Genomic DNA, 13664 nt, shown 5'->3' with positions numbered 1-13664 from the left:
TAATCTCTATGCTATGTAAAGATGCTGGGGTAAAGATGGGAGTAAATGAGTATATCTCAGTTGAGCAACCAATCACCAAAAAGTCAATGGAAGGATAACAAGTGTAGGACGACCCCATCAAGTGGAAAGCACAGGAGTTCCTCCCGAAAATCCCTCAAATTGAATACTGGGAGCGTCTTGAAGCATCTGTTACCAAGTTGCAAGAAGCTATGGACCAACTAAAGGAAGAACAGAAAAATCAAAATAGCATGCTTTGCAAACTGCTTGGGGAACAAGAAGAGCAAAGGCGTGAACTGAAGGAACTGAAGCGTCAGAAGCTATCTCTTGAAGGGCCAAGCACCCCACAGACTAGAGGAACATCCATCTCCCAAAATAAAGGTTGTTGAGTCCTAATCTTAGCCTTAACTCTGTGATAATTGTTCTTATTAGGAATTTACCTTAGAAGTTATATATGAGAAGTAGTAATTAGTATCTCTATTTTGATTTTATCTCCAATTAAGCTATAATTTATTTTTCTCATCATCATCAAACATGAATAAAATAGCAGATTTTTAGAATAAGGAGGCAATATTTTTTCGAGTTTTTAATAAGGAAAATTCTAATTATTTATATGTGGTGGCAATACTTTTTGTCTTCTGAATGAATGTCTCAACAATGCATATTTTTGATATTGAATTTTATGAATGTTAAAATTATTGGCTCCTGAAAGAATGATGAACAAGAGAAATGTTATTGATGATCTGAAAAATCATGAAATTGATTGTTGAAGCAAGAAAAAGTAGTAAAAAAAGGGAGCAGTAGAAAAACCCAATAGCCCTTAAAACCAAAAGGCAAGGGTAAAGAGGATCCAAGGCTTTGAGCATTAATGGATAGGAGGGCCCAAGGAAATAAATCCAGGCCTAAGCGGCTAAATCAAGCTGTTCCTAACCATATGCTTGTGGCATGCAGGTCCAAGTGAAAAGCTTGAGACTGAGTGGTTAAAGTCATGATCCAAAGCAAAAGAGTGTGCTTAAGAACTCTGGAAACCTCTAATTAGGGACTTTAGCAAAGCTAAGTCACAATCTGAAAAGGTTCACCCAGTTATGTGTCTGTGGTATTTATGTATCCGGTGGTAATACTGGAAAATAAAGTGCTTAGGGCCACGGCCAAGACTCATAAAGTTGTTGTGTTCAAGAATCAACGTACTAAACTAGGAGAATCAATAATACTATGTGAATTCTGAGTTCCTATGGATGCCAATCATTCTGAATTTCAAAGGATAAAGTGAGATACTAAAACTGTTCGGAAGCAAAAAGCTACTAGTCCCGCTCATCTAATTAGAATCTGAGATTCACTTAAAACTCTGAGATATTATTGCTTCTTGATTTCTTTTTATCCTATTTTATTTATCTAGTTGCTTGGGGATAAGCAACAGTCTAAGTTTGGTGTTGTGATGAGTGGATATTTTATACGCTTTTTGGGGGTAATTTCATGTAGTTTTTAGTATGTTTTAGTTAGTTTTTAGTATATTTTTATTAGTTTTTAGGCAAAATTCATATTTCTGGACTTTACTATAAGTTTGTGTGTTTTTCTATGATTTCAGATATTTTCTGGCTGAAATTGAGGGAGCTGAGCAAAAAAGTCTGATTTAGGCTGAAAAAGGACTGCTGATATTGTTGGATTCTGACCTTTCTGCACTCAGAATGGAGTTTTTGGAGCTACAAGAGTCCAATTGGCGCGCTTTCAATTGGGATGAAAAGTAGACATCTAGGGCTTTCCAGCAATATATAATTATCCATACTTTTCTAGAAGAAAAATGACATAAGCTGGCATTTAACTCTAGAAATAGCCCAGGCACGTGAAAAGCTCAAGTCTCAGTCCCAGCACACACCAAGTGGGTTCCGGAAGTGGATTTCTGCACTATCTATCTTTGTTTACTCATTTTTTGTAAACCTAGGTTACTAGTTTAGTATTTAAACAACTTTTAGATATTTATTCTATACCCCAGGACATTTTTAGATCTGAACTTTGTTCTCTTTGATGGCATGAGTCTCTAAACTCCATTGTTGGAGGTGAGGAGCTCTGCTGTGTCTCGATGAATTAATACAATTATTTCTGTTTTCTATTCAAACACGCTTGTTTCTATCTAAGATGTTCATTCGCACTTCAATATGATGGATGTGATGATCCGTGACACTCATCACCATTCTCAATCTATGAACGCGTGCCTGACAACCACCTCCGTTCTACCTTCGATTGAATGAGTATCTCTTGGATTCATTAATCAGAATCTTCGTGGTATAAGCTAGAATCCATTGGCAGCATTCTTGAGAATCCGGAAAGTCTAAACATTGTCTGTGGTATTCCAAGTAGGATTCAAGGATTGAATGACTATGACGAGCTTCAAACTCACAAGGGTTGGGCGTAGTGACAGACGCAAAAGGATCAATGGATCCTATTCCAGCATGAGTGAGAACCGACAGATGATTAGCTGTGCGGTGTGATGCCAAGGCATCTTAGGCTAGTTTCACTAGCATTTTTCTGTTAGTTTTAGTTGTTTTATGCATTTTCTTGAGCTTAAAGTAACCAAGAATGGTTAAATGAACAACAAAGTAATGAATCATCCAAGCAGTATAATTTTGATGCAAATTCCATGAGTTTTAGTTATATTACTTGAATGCTATGAATGGAAGATTTCTCATGAAATTTTGCAAGACTTTGATGCAATTGTTTGGATGATTTCAGGGAAGAAGAGGCTAGGCAAAGAAGCAACAAAATCAATAAAGGAAGCTTGAAGATCACATGTGCCAAGCCATATAATGCTGAAACTGGCGTTTAACCTCCAGTTTAACCTTAAACTGGAAGTTAAACGCCAGAATAAGAAATGCACCAAAGCTGAAAAGTGGCGTTTAACCTTCAGTTTAAGGTTAAACTGAAGGTTAAATGCCAGAATCATGAAAGCTGAGAAAAGAGGAAACTGGCGTTTAACCTCCAGTTTAACCTTAAACTGAAGGTTAAACGCCAGAATGAGAATGGCACCAAGGGAGTATTTCCACGTTTAACCTCCAGTTTGACCTCAAACTGGAGGTTAAACGTGTTCGAACCACATTATGCACCAGGAAGCCATTTCCACGTTTAAGCTCCAGTTTGACCTCAAACTGGAGCTTAAACGTGTTCGACATTCACACTCCTGGGCTACCTTCTTCATTCCCACGTTTAAGCTCCAGTTTGACCTCAAACTGGAGCTTAAACGTGTTCGGCGTTTTTGCTCATCCAGGGTTGCCTTCTCATTTCCACGTTTAAGCTCCAGTTTGACCTCAAACTGGAGCTTAAACGTGTTCGACCAGAATTGCCTCCAGGGGTTGCAATCTTCATTTCCACGTTTAAGCTTCAGTTTAACCTTAAACTGAAGCTTAAACGTGTTCGATTAACTACCCTCCTGGGTTGCTTTCTTCCAATTCCACGTTTAAGTTTCAGTTTAACCTTAAACTGAAACTTAAACTTCAACTTAAAATCACATTTTGAAAGGGTTTCTGGGTAAAATATATTGAAGTTTAAGTTAGCATTTGAGCACAAATATTAACTTAAACATATTATGGTATGAAACCCAATAGAATATCATGGTTTATGGGATTGGGCCTGAAGAATTGATGAGTCTGGAACTTCAAATTGTTGAGTCTTGTGTCATTATGTGTTTATCACTAAGTTTGCTCAATGAATGTTACAGAATGGGATCACAGCCTCATCAGGATTATGGACCATAAACCCAAAGCAAAAGGAAATCAAGGAAAAGCCTCAAAGCCCAAGAAACACAACAGAAGCTCAATTTAGAAAGTGCATAAATAGGATAGAATTTAAGTTAGAAAGGACTTTGGGACACTGGAGAACTTTTGATCATTTTGCTATTTTTCATACTTTGTAATTGAATTCAGAGCTATGACTCACTAAACCCCTTTCATTGGGTTAGGGAGCTCTATTGTAATTCAATGAATCAATAATAGTTTTATCTTCTTCTTCAATCTTTTCTCTTGAATTTTGTTAGAAAGCTTCCCGATCTAACTCCATTGGGTAGTTGTCTTGGGAAAGAAACTACCCATACTTGGAATCCTTCGGAACCTTGGGAAAGGAATGGAGGATTCATGCTAGAGAAGCTTTCTCACAGTGAATTGGATTGGGGTTTGGATGGATATTGTGACATGTAATCCTACCAAATTGTGGTTCATGAAACTGTGTGGTATAATCAGTGATCGAACATCATCTCTTCTTATGAACATTTAAACCAAGGGATTGGGAATTTGTTTGTTTTTAGAGAGAATTGGTGAGCCAAGGGATTGGGATCCAATCATATAAGATTGCCAAGCAAAATTCAATGAATGCATTGGTTGAGGAAGAGATAAAAATGTTTTGATTCGGAGATCTCAATATCTCCTCACACCCAATGAACTCCCCATTTCTGATCTACACTTTCTATTTACATTCTGCACTTTCAATTCATGCAATCACCCCCATCCCTTTTTAATTTCAGCACTTTAACTTCTCGCTCTTTAATTCATGCAATTTAAGATTCCGCAATTCTCATCTAAATCTTGATTCCGCTCAACTAAGCAAACTTCTAATTCGAATTGCTCATTCAACCAATCCTTGTGGGATTCGACCTCACTCTATTGTGAGTTTTTACTTGACGATAACCGGTGCACTTGCCGGAAGGAATTTTGCCGTTCGTGCAATTTCCTAAAATCGTAGCATAACAAGTTTATGCGCATCAAGTTTATGGCGCCGTTGCCGGGGATTGGTTTTCGATTGACAATTCTCAAATTGGAAGTTAACTAGATTGAGCATTTTTTTTTGTTTTGTTAATTTACTTGTTGAATTTTAGTTTCTGCACTTTGTTATTTGCTTTTTCTTTCTTATGCCTTTCAATTCAAGCAACTAACTCACTGACCCACTAACTATTTGAATTAATTCCTCAACTGCTCTAACATACTCTTCCATTAACCAAGAGTATTCCACTTGTTTGTTGCTTGTGGTGTGTTCTTGTATGACAGGTAGGAGAGGAGAAATATCAACTCCTCCATATACCGAACCAGAGAGGACCCTTCATAGACTTAGAAGGGAAGCAAGAGGGAAGAGAGTACTGGGAGAAGAAGAATCTGAAGGAGAATCTGAGGACAACTTTGAGGAAGCTCTAGATCTCAACATGGATAGAGAATTTCACAACCATGAGAGGGCTGATGGAAACAATGCCATTCCTGAGAGGAGGGTTCTTGGTTCATACATAAACCCAACCTCTGGGAATTGTGGAAGCAGCATTCAGAAACCACCCATTCAGGCCAATAATTTTGAACTCAAACCACAGTTGATATCACTGGTGGAGAACCATTGTTCATTTGGTGGGAGTGTTAATGAAGACCCAAACCAACATCTCACAAAATTCCTGAGAATTTGCGACACTGTGAAGTCCAATGGAGTCCAGGAAGATGCCTATAAACTGCTCTTGTTTCCATTCTCACTTAGGGACAAGGCAGCTAAGTGGCTGGAATCATTCCCAAGGGACAGCCTAACAACCTGGGATGAGGTGGAGAGCAAGTTTCTGGCACGTTTCTACCCCCCACAAAAGGTTAATAGGCTTCGATCTGAGGTTCAGACTTTTAGACAACAAGATGGTGAGACGCTCTACGAGGCATGGGAGAGGTTCAAAGAATTGACAAGGAAATGTCCACCAAACATGTTCCCTGAGTGGGTGCAATTGCATATTTTCTATGATGGACTTTCTTATGAATCAAGGAAGGCTGTAGACCATTCATCAGGAGGTTCATTAAACAGGGAAAAGACTGTGGAAGAAGCCATTGAAGTGATTGAGACAGTGGCTGAGAATGAGTACTACTATGCTTTAGAGAGACACAACACTAAGGGAGTCATGGAGCTGAACCATGTTGATACAATTCTAGCTCAAAACAAGGTGTTTGCCAAGCAACTAGCAGAGCTCACCAGGAAATTAGACACAAAGCAAGTGGCTGCGATACACACACAAGATCAAGAGGAAGTAAGCATTGAAGGAGGTGATTGGGAAGAGGCCAACTATGTGGGAAACCAACAAAAGCAATCATATGATCCACACTCCAACACTTACAACCCAGGATGGAAAAACCACCCAAACTTTGGGTGGGGAAACCAGCAAACCCAACCACAAAACCACAAACCTTACAACTACAACCAACATAACAATTCCACATACCAAAACTCCAACCAAAGATCATACCAAACCACACAAAACACTTACTCCCAACCACCATATCATGGCCAAAATAATCAACCTGCCCAATCCAATCCGAACCAACAATTTCAAGATCAATTAAACAGGATAGAAAGAATGCTTGCAACCATGAGTCAAGACATAACCGAATTGAAAGCCTTTAAGGAAGAAGTAAATTCCAACTTGCAAAACCAAGGAGCTGCCATCCAGAAGCTAGAAAATCAAATTGAGTACTTGTCTAAGCAAACTCCTGGGCCAAGCGTTTCTCATGCTGCCAAGGCTATTGCAAGGGAAGAATGTAAAGCCATAACCCTCAGAAGTGGAACGAAGCTGAAGGAGATCTCAAAGGAAACCACAGAGGATGAAGAAAAGGAAAATATGAGAGACAAGGAACAGGGACAATCTTCTACACCGTCTGCAACAAAAGAAAAAGAAAAAGAGGTCCTGAAGCCTTACACACCCAAGGCACCATATCCTCAACGTTTGATGAAAAGAGAAAAGGATGGCCAATTCTCCAGATTTTTGGAGATTTTCAAGAAGCTTCAAATCAACATTCCGTTTGCTGAGGCAATAGAACAAATGCCACTCTATGCAAAATTCTTAAAGGAATTAATGACCAAGAAGAGAAGCTGGAGAAATGAAGAAACGGTGTTGTTGACTGAAGAATGCAGTGCCATCATTCAACACAAATTGCCTCAGAAATTGAAGGATCCAGGCAGTTTCCAAATTCCCTGCATCATAGGAGAAGTCATGGTGGAGAAGGCCTTGTGTGACTTAGGGGCCAGTATAAATTTGACGTCTCTAACAATGATGAGAAGAATGAAGATTGAGGAAGCCAAACCAACAAGAATGGCCCTCCAATTGGCAGATCGAACCTTTAAATTCCCTCATGGGATAGTTGAGGATTTGTTGGTGAAAGTGGGAGATTTTATATTTCCTGCTGATTTTGTGGTGTTAGATATGGAGGAAGAAGCCAAAGCTTCAATCATTCTGGGAAGACCCTTCCTGGCTACTGCTGGAGCCATCATAGATGTCCAAAAGGGTGAACTCACTCTTAGATTACATGATGAGAAATTGGTGTTTAACGTATTCAAGGCAATGAGCTATCCATCAGAATCACTAAAGGAATGCATGAGGGTGGATGTAGTGGACATTGCAGTACAAGAAACCTTTGAGGAAACAACAAAGGAAGTGGCAGAGGAGGAGTTCACCAAGGATATTGAAGTTAGTGACATCAAGGCTGCTGAAACAACCATGCCAAGCATGCCAGAGAAAGTGAAAGAAGAGAAGGAAGTACCAAAACCTGAGCTCAAAGCATTACCCCCTAATCTCAAGTATGCATACTTGGGTAGTGATGAGAGCCATCCTGTTATCATTAGCTCTGCCCTGAGTCAAGAACAGGAAGAAGAATTGATCAAAGTGCTACAAACTCATCAAGATGCCATTGGATGGACCCTAGCTGATTTGAAGGGGATAAGTTCATCCATATGCATGCATAAAATCTTGTTAGAAGAGGATGCTAGACCCTCCATTCAAGCTCAGAGAAGATTGAATCCCATCATGAAAGAAGTGGTACAAAAGGAGGTCATGAAGTTATGGCAGGCAGAGGTAATCTACCCCATTTCAGATAGCCCATGGGTTAGTCCCATCCATGTAGTTCCCAAGAAAGGTGGCATAACTGTGATGCCAAATGAGAGGAACGAACTCATACCCACAAGAACTGTTACTGGGTGGAGGATGTGCATAGACTACAGGAAGCTCAATGAAGCCACCAGAAAAGATCATTTCCCACTTCCATTCATGGATCAGATGCTTGAAAGGCTTGCAGGACATGCATACTATTGCTTCCTGGATGGATACTCAGGCTATAATCAGATAGTAGTTGATCCAAGAGATCAAGAGAAAACATCATTTGTTTGTCCATATGGAGTGTTTGCGTATAGACGCATGCCCTTTGGATTGTGCAATGCACCTGTGATGAGCGGATAATTTGTATGCTTTTTGGCATTGTTTTTAGTATGTTTTTAGTATCTTTTAGTTAGTTTTTAGTATATTTTTATTAGTTTTTAATTAAAATTCACTTTTCTGGACTTTACTATGGGTTTGTGTGTTTTTCTGTAATTTCAGGTATTTTCTGACTGAAATTGAGGGTCCTGAGCAAAAATCTGATCCAGAGACTGAAAAGGACTGCAGATGCTGTTGGATTCTGACCTCCCTGCACTCGAAGTGGATTTTCTGGAGCTACAGAAGCCCAATTTGCGCGCTCTCAACGGCGTTGGAAAGTAGACATCCTGGGCTTTCCAGCAATATATAATAGTCCATACTTTGTCCAAGATTTGATGGCCCAAACCCGCGTAGCAATCCGGCCTCAGAAATTCCAGCGTTAAACGCCGGAACTGGATTAAAAGTTGGAGTTAAACGCCCAAACTGGCATGAGAACTGGCGTTTAACTCCAGAAAACGTCTCTACACATAAAAGCTTCAATGCTCAGCCCAAGCACACACCAAGTGGGCCCGGAAGTGGATTTTTCTGTCATTTACTCATTTCTGTAAACCTTAGGATACTAGTTTACTACTTATAGGACCTTTTGACATTGTAATCAGCACCTTATGACCTCATAACATTTCATACACGTTCTTTCCACAGTATGAGCCTCTAAACCCCATGGTTGGGGGTGAGGAGCTCTGCTGTGTCTTGATGGATTAATGCAATTACTACTGTTTCTTATTCAATCATGCTTGCTTCCGTTCTAAGATAACACTTGTTCTTAATCCGGATGAATGTGATGATCCGTGACAATCATCATCATTCTCAACCATGAACACGTGCCTGACAAGCACCTCTGTTCTATCTTAGATTGAGTAGTTATCTCTTGGGTTCTTTAATCGGAATCTTCGTGGTATAGGCAGGACCTGATGGCAGCATTCAAGAGAATCCGGAAGGTCTAAACCTTGTCTGTGGTATTCTGAGTAGGATTCAATGATTGAATGACTGTGATGTGCTTCAAACCTGTAACCTACTGGGCGTTAGTGACAGACGCAAAAGAGTGATTCTATTCCGGTAGGGGAGGGAACCAAACCGGTGATTGGCGGCACTGTGACAGAGTGCTTTGCATTAGCTTTCACTGCGCGGATGGGAGGTAGCTGCTGACAACAGTGAGACCCTACACGAGCTTGCCATGGAAGGAGACATGCGTGTTTGATGAAGAAGACAGTAGGAAAGCAGAGATTCGGAAGATGGAGCATCTCCAAACCTCAACCCATTCTCCATTACTGCAGTACAAGTAACCATTACATGTTCTTTTGCTTTTTACAATCAATCCTGATAATTTCTGATATCCTGACTAAGATTTACAAAATAACCATAGCTTGCTTCAAGCCGACAATCTCCGTGGGATCGACCCTTGCTCACGCAAGGTATTACTTGGACGACCCAGTGCACTTGCTGGTTAGTTGTGCGGGATTGCAAAAGTGTTATTGCAATTTCGTGCACCAAGTTTTTGGCGCCGTTGCCGGGGATTGTTCGAGTTTGGACAACTGACGGTTTATTTTGTTGCTTAGATTAGGATTTTTTTTATTTTTGTTGGTTTAGAGTCTTTTTAGTTGAGTCTAGTTTCATATTCTAAGTTTGGTGTCAATTGCATGCGTTTGTTTTTCTTTTAAAATTTTCGTTCTTGCATGTTCTTAGCCCTTTTTGATTCATAAAAGTTCTAAGTTTGGTGTCCTCTTTGTGTTTTTCCTTTAAAATTTTCGAAAAAAAATTAGTGTTTGATTTTCTAAAATTTTAAGTTTGGTGTCTTTTTGTGTTTTTCTCTTTCCTCTTTTTAAGAATCAAATCTTTTTCAAAAAAATTTTTCAATCATATCTTCTTAATTGCTGTTTTCAAAATCTTTTTCTTTACTAATTGATTCAGTTCCCAATTTGCTTTGATCTTATTCTATTCTTAATTTTCGAATTTTATTTTATTTTCCTTTTGTTTTATTTTATTTTATTTTAATTTTTCGGTTATTTCAAAAAAAAAAAAAATAATAATAATAATAAAAAAATAAACAAAATTCATCTCTTTGCAATTATTCTCATTTCCCTTTTGTCTATTATGGACTTAAGTGGAATTAATCAGTCCAGAAGGACTCTGGGGTCCTATGCCAACCCCAGTACAGCTGCATATGGGAGTAGCATCTGTGTACCTCCCATCAAAGCAAGCAGCTTTGAGCTAAACCCTCAACTCATTATCATAGTGCAGCAAAATTGCCAGTATTCCGGTCTTCCAGAGGAAGAACCTACTGAGTTTCTGGCACAGTTCTTACAAATTGCTGACACAATACATGATAAAGAGGTAGATCAGGATGTCTACAGACTGTTACTGTTTCCATTTGCTGTAAAAGATCAAGCAAAAAGGTGGTTAAATAACCAACCTACAGCAAGCATAAAGACATGGAAACAGTTATCAGAAAAATTCCTGAATCATTTTTACCCTCCAAAAAGGATGACACAGCTAAGGCTGGACATCCAAGGCTTTAAACAAGAGGATAATGAATCCCTTTATGATGCCTGGGAGAGGTATAGAGGTATGCTAAGAAAATGTCCCTCTGAAATGTTTTCAGAGTGGGTACAGTTAGACATTTTCTACTATGGGCTCACAGAAAAAGCTCAGATGTCTTTAGACCACTCAGCTGGTGGATCTATACACATGAGGAAGACAATTGAAGAAGCTCAAGAGCTTATAGACATTGTTGCTAGAAACCAATACTTATATTCTAGCAAGGAATTCGTTCCACAAGAAGAGGTCATGGCAGTAGTCACTGATCCTGATCCTCAAGAACAGATGAATGAGCTTAATCAACAACTACTCCTGATGACTGAACAGTTAGCAGAATTTAAAGAAATGCTCCATGATACTAAGGTTGCTAACAAGAGCATAGAACTGCAGTTGAATCAAGCAAAACAGCAAATATCTAAACAAATAACAGAAGAATGTCAAGCAGTTCAACTGAGGAGTGGGAAAACACTGAATGCCACTGCTCAAAAGAGCAAGAAGTCAATTAAGGAACAGTTGACAGAGGATGACCAAGCCACTGTTCAAAATCCCTCTGAGGACAGTAAGAGCCCAGAGAGGAATATTATTGGCGTTCAAACGCCAGAACAGGGAGGAAAGCTGGCGTTAAACGCCCATTCCCTGCCCAGTTCTGGCGTTCAAACGCCAGAAAAGGGGGAGAAGTTGGCGTTTAACGCCCAAACTTCATCCACTCCTGGCGTTCAAACGCCCCAGGAGAATCAGACACCTGAGAGTGCTGACAGTAATCCCTCTAACAAGGCTTCTTCAACCACTTCTGTAAGGAATAAACCTGCAGCATCTAAGGTTGAAGAATATCAAGCCAAGATGCCTTATCCTCAGAAACTCCGCAAAGCGGAACAGGATAAGCAATTTGCCCGCTTTGCAGACTATTTAAGGACTCTTGAAATAAAGATTCCTTTTGCAGAGGCACTTGAGCAAATACCCTCTTATGCTAAGTTCATGAAAGAGATCTTAAGTCATAAGAAGGATTGGAGAGAAACTGAAAAAGTATTTCTCACTGAAGAATGCAGTGCAGTCATTCTAAAAAGCTTACCAGAAAAGCTTCAAGATCCTGGAAGCTTTCTGATACCATGCACATTGGAAGGCACTTACACCAAGGTAGCCTTATGTGATCTTGGAGCAAGTATTAACTTAATACCTGCATCCACTATCAGAAAGCTTGGGTTGATTGGAGAAGTCAAACCAACCAGGATATGCCTCCAACTTGCTGATGGCTCCATTAAACACCCATCAGGCATAATAGAGGACATGATTGTCAAGGTTGGGCCATTTGCCTTTCCAACTGACTTTGTGGTGCTGGAAATGGAGGAGCACAAAAGTGCAACTCTCATTCTAGGAAGACCTTTCCTAGCAACTGGACGAACTCTCATTGATGTACAAAAGGGGGAAGTAACCTTGAGAGTCAATGAGGATGAGTTCAAGTTGAATGCTGTAAAAGCTATGCAGCATCCAGACACACCAGAGGACTGCATGGGCGCTGACATTATTGACTCTCTGGTAGAAGAGATCAATATGGCTGAAAGCCTAGAATCAGAGCTTGAGGACGTCTTCAAAGATGCTCCAACTGATCAGGAAGAGCCAGAAGAGGCAAAGGAATTTTCGAAAATTCCTCAGGAGGAAGATAAGCCTCCTAAGCCTGAACTCAAGCCATTACCACCATCCCTGAAATATGCATTTCTGGGAGAGGGTGATACTTTTCCAGTGATTATAAGCTCTGCTTTAAATTCACAGGAAGAGGAAGCACTGATTAAAGTGCTAAGGACACACAAGACAGCTCTTGGGTGGTCCATAAGTGATCTCAAGGGCATTAGCCCAGCCAGATGCATGCACAAGATCCTGTTGGAGGATAATGCCAAACCAGTGGTTCAACCACAGAGGAGGCTAAATCCTGCCATGAAGGAGGTGGTGCAGAAAGAGGTCACTAAATTACTGGAGGCTGGGATTATTTATCCTATTTCTGACAGCCCATGGGTGAGCCCTGTCCAAGTTGTTCCCAAAAAGGGAGGCATGACAGTGGTTCATAATGAAAAAAATGAACTGGTTCCTACAAGGACAGTCACAGGGTGGCGCATGTGTATTGACTACAGAAGGCTCAATACAGCCACCAGAAAGGATCATTTTCCTTTACCATTCATAGACCAAATGCTAGAAAGACTAGCTGGCCATGATTATTACTGCTTTTTGGATGGCTATTCAGGCTACAACCAAATTGCAGTAGACCCTCAGGACCAAGAGAAGACAGCATTCACCTGCCCTTCAGGCGTGTTTGCCTATAGGAGAATGCCTTTTGGTCTGTGCAATGCACCTGCAACCTTTCAGAGGTGCATGCTCTCTATCTTCTCAGATATGGTAGAGAAATTTCTGGAAGTCTTCATGGATGACTTTTCAGTATATGGAGACTCATTTAGCTCCTGTCTTAACCACCTATCACTTGTCCTGAAAAGATGCCAAGAGACCAACCTGGTTTTAAACTGGGAGAAATGTCACTTTATGGTGACTGAAGGAATTGTCCTTGGGCACAAAATTTCAAGCAGGGGAATAGAGGTGGATAAGGCAAAGGTGGAAGTAATTGAAAAATTACCACCACCTGCCAATGTTAAGGCAATCAGAAGCTTTCTGGGGCATGCAGGATTCTACAGAAGGTTTATCAAGGATTTTTCGAAAATTGCTAAACCTCTGAGTAACCTGCTAGCTGCTGACACACCATTTGTGTTTGACACACAGTGTTTGCAGGCATTTGAGACCCTGAAAGCTAAGCTGGTCACAGCACCAGTCATCTCTGCACCAGATTGGGCATTACCATTTGAATTAATGTGTGATGCCAGTGATCATGCCATTGGTGCAGTGTTGGGACAGA

The 13664-nt window shown here is 40.2% G+C and overlaps 1 non-coding gene across 1 annotated transcript; it reads right to left on the bottom strand.

Moving 5' to 3' along the window:
- Positions 1-5602: 5602 nt before the first annotated feature.
- Positions 5603-5706, bottom strand: LOC130977998 (small nucleolar RNA R71). Its single transcript, XR_009085662.1, has one exon. It is a non-coding gene; the product is annotated as a small nucleolar RNA R71 (small nucleolar RNA).
- Between the last annotated feature and the right edge of the window lie 7958 nt (positions 5707-13664).

Source organism: Arachis stenosperma, chromosome 4 (genome assembly GCF_014773155.1).
Source record: "Arachis stenosperma cultivar V10309 chromosome 4, arast.V10309.gnm1.PFL2, whole genome shotgun sequence".
Lineage (NCBI taxonomy): Eukaryota > Viridiplantae > Streptophyta > Magnoliopsida > Fabales > Fabaceae > Arachis > Arachis stenosperma.
Note: the sequence above shows the minus strand (reverse complement) of the source record. Positions and strands in the feature narration are given on the sequence as shown.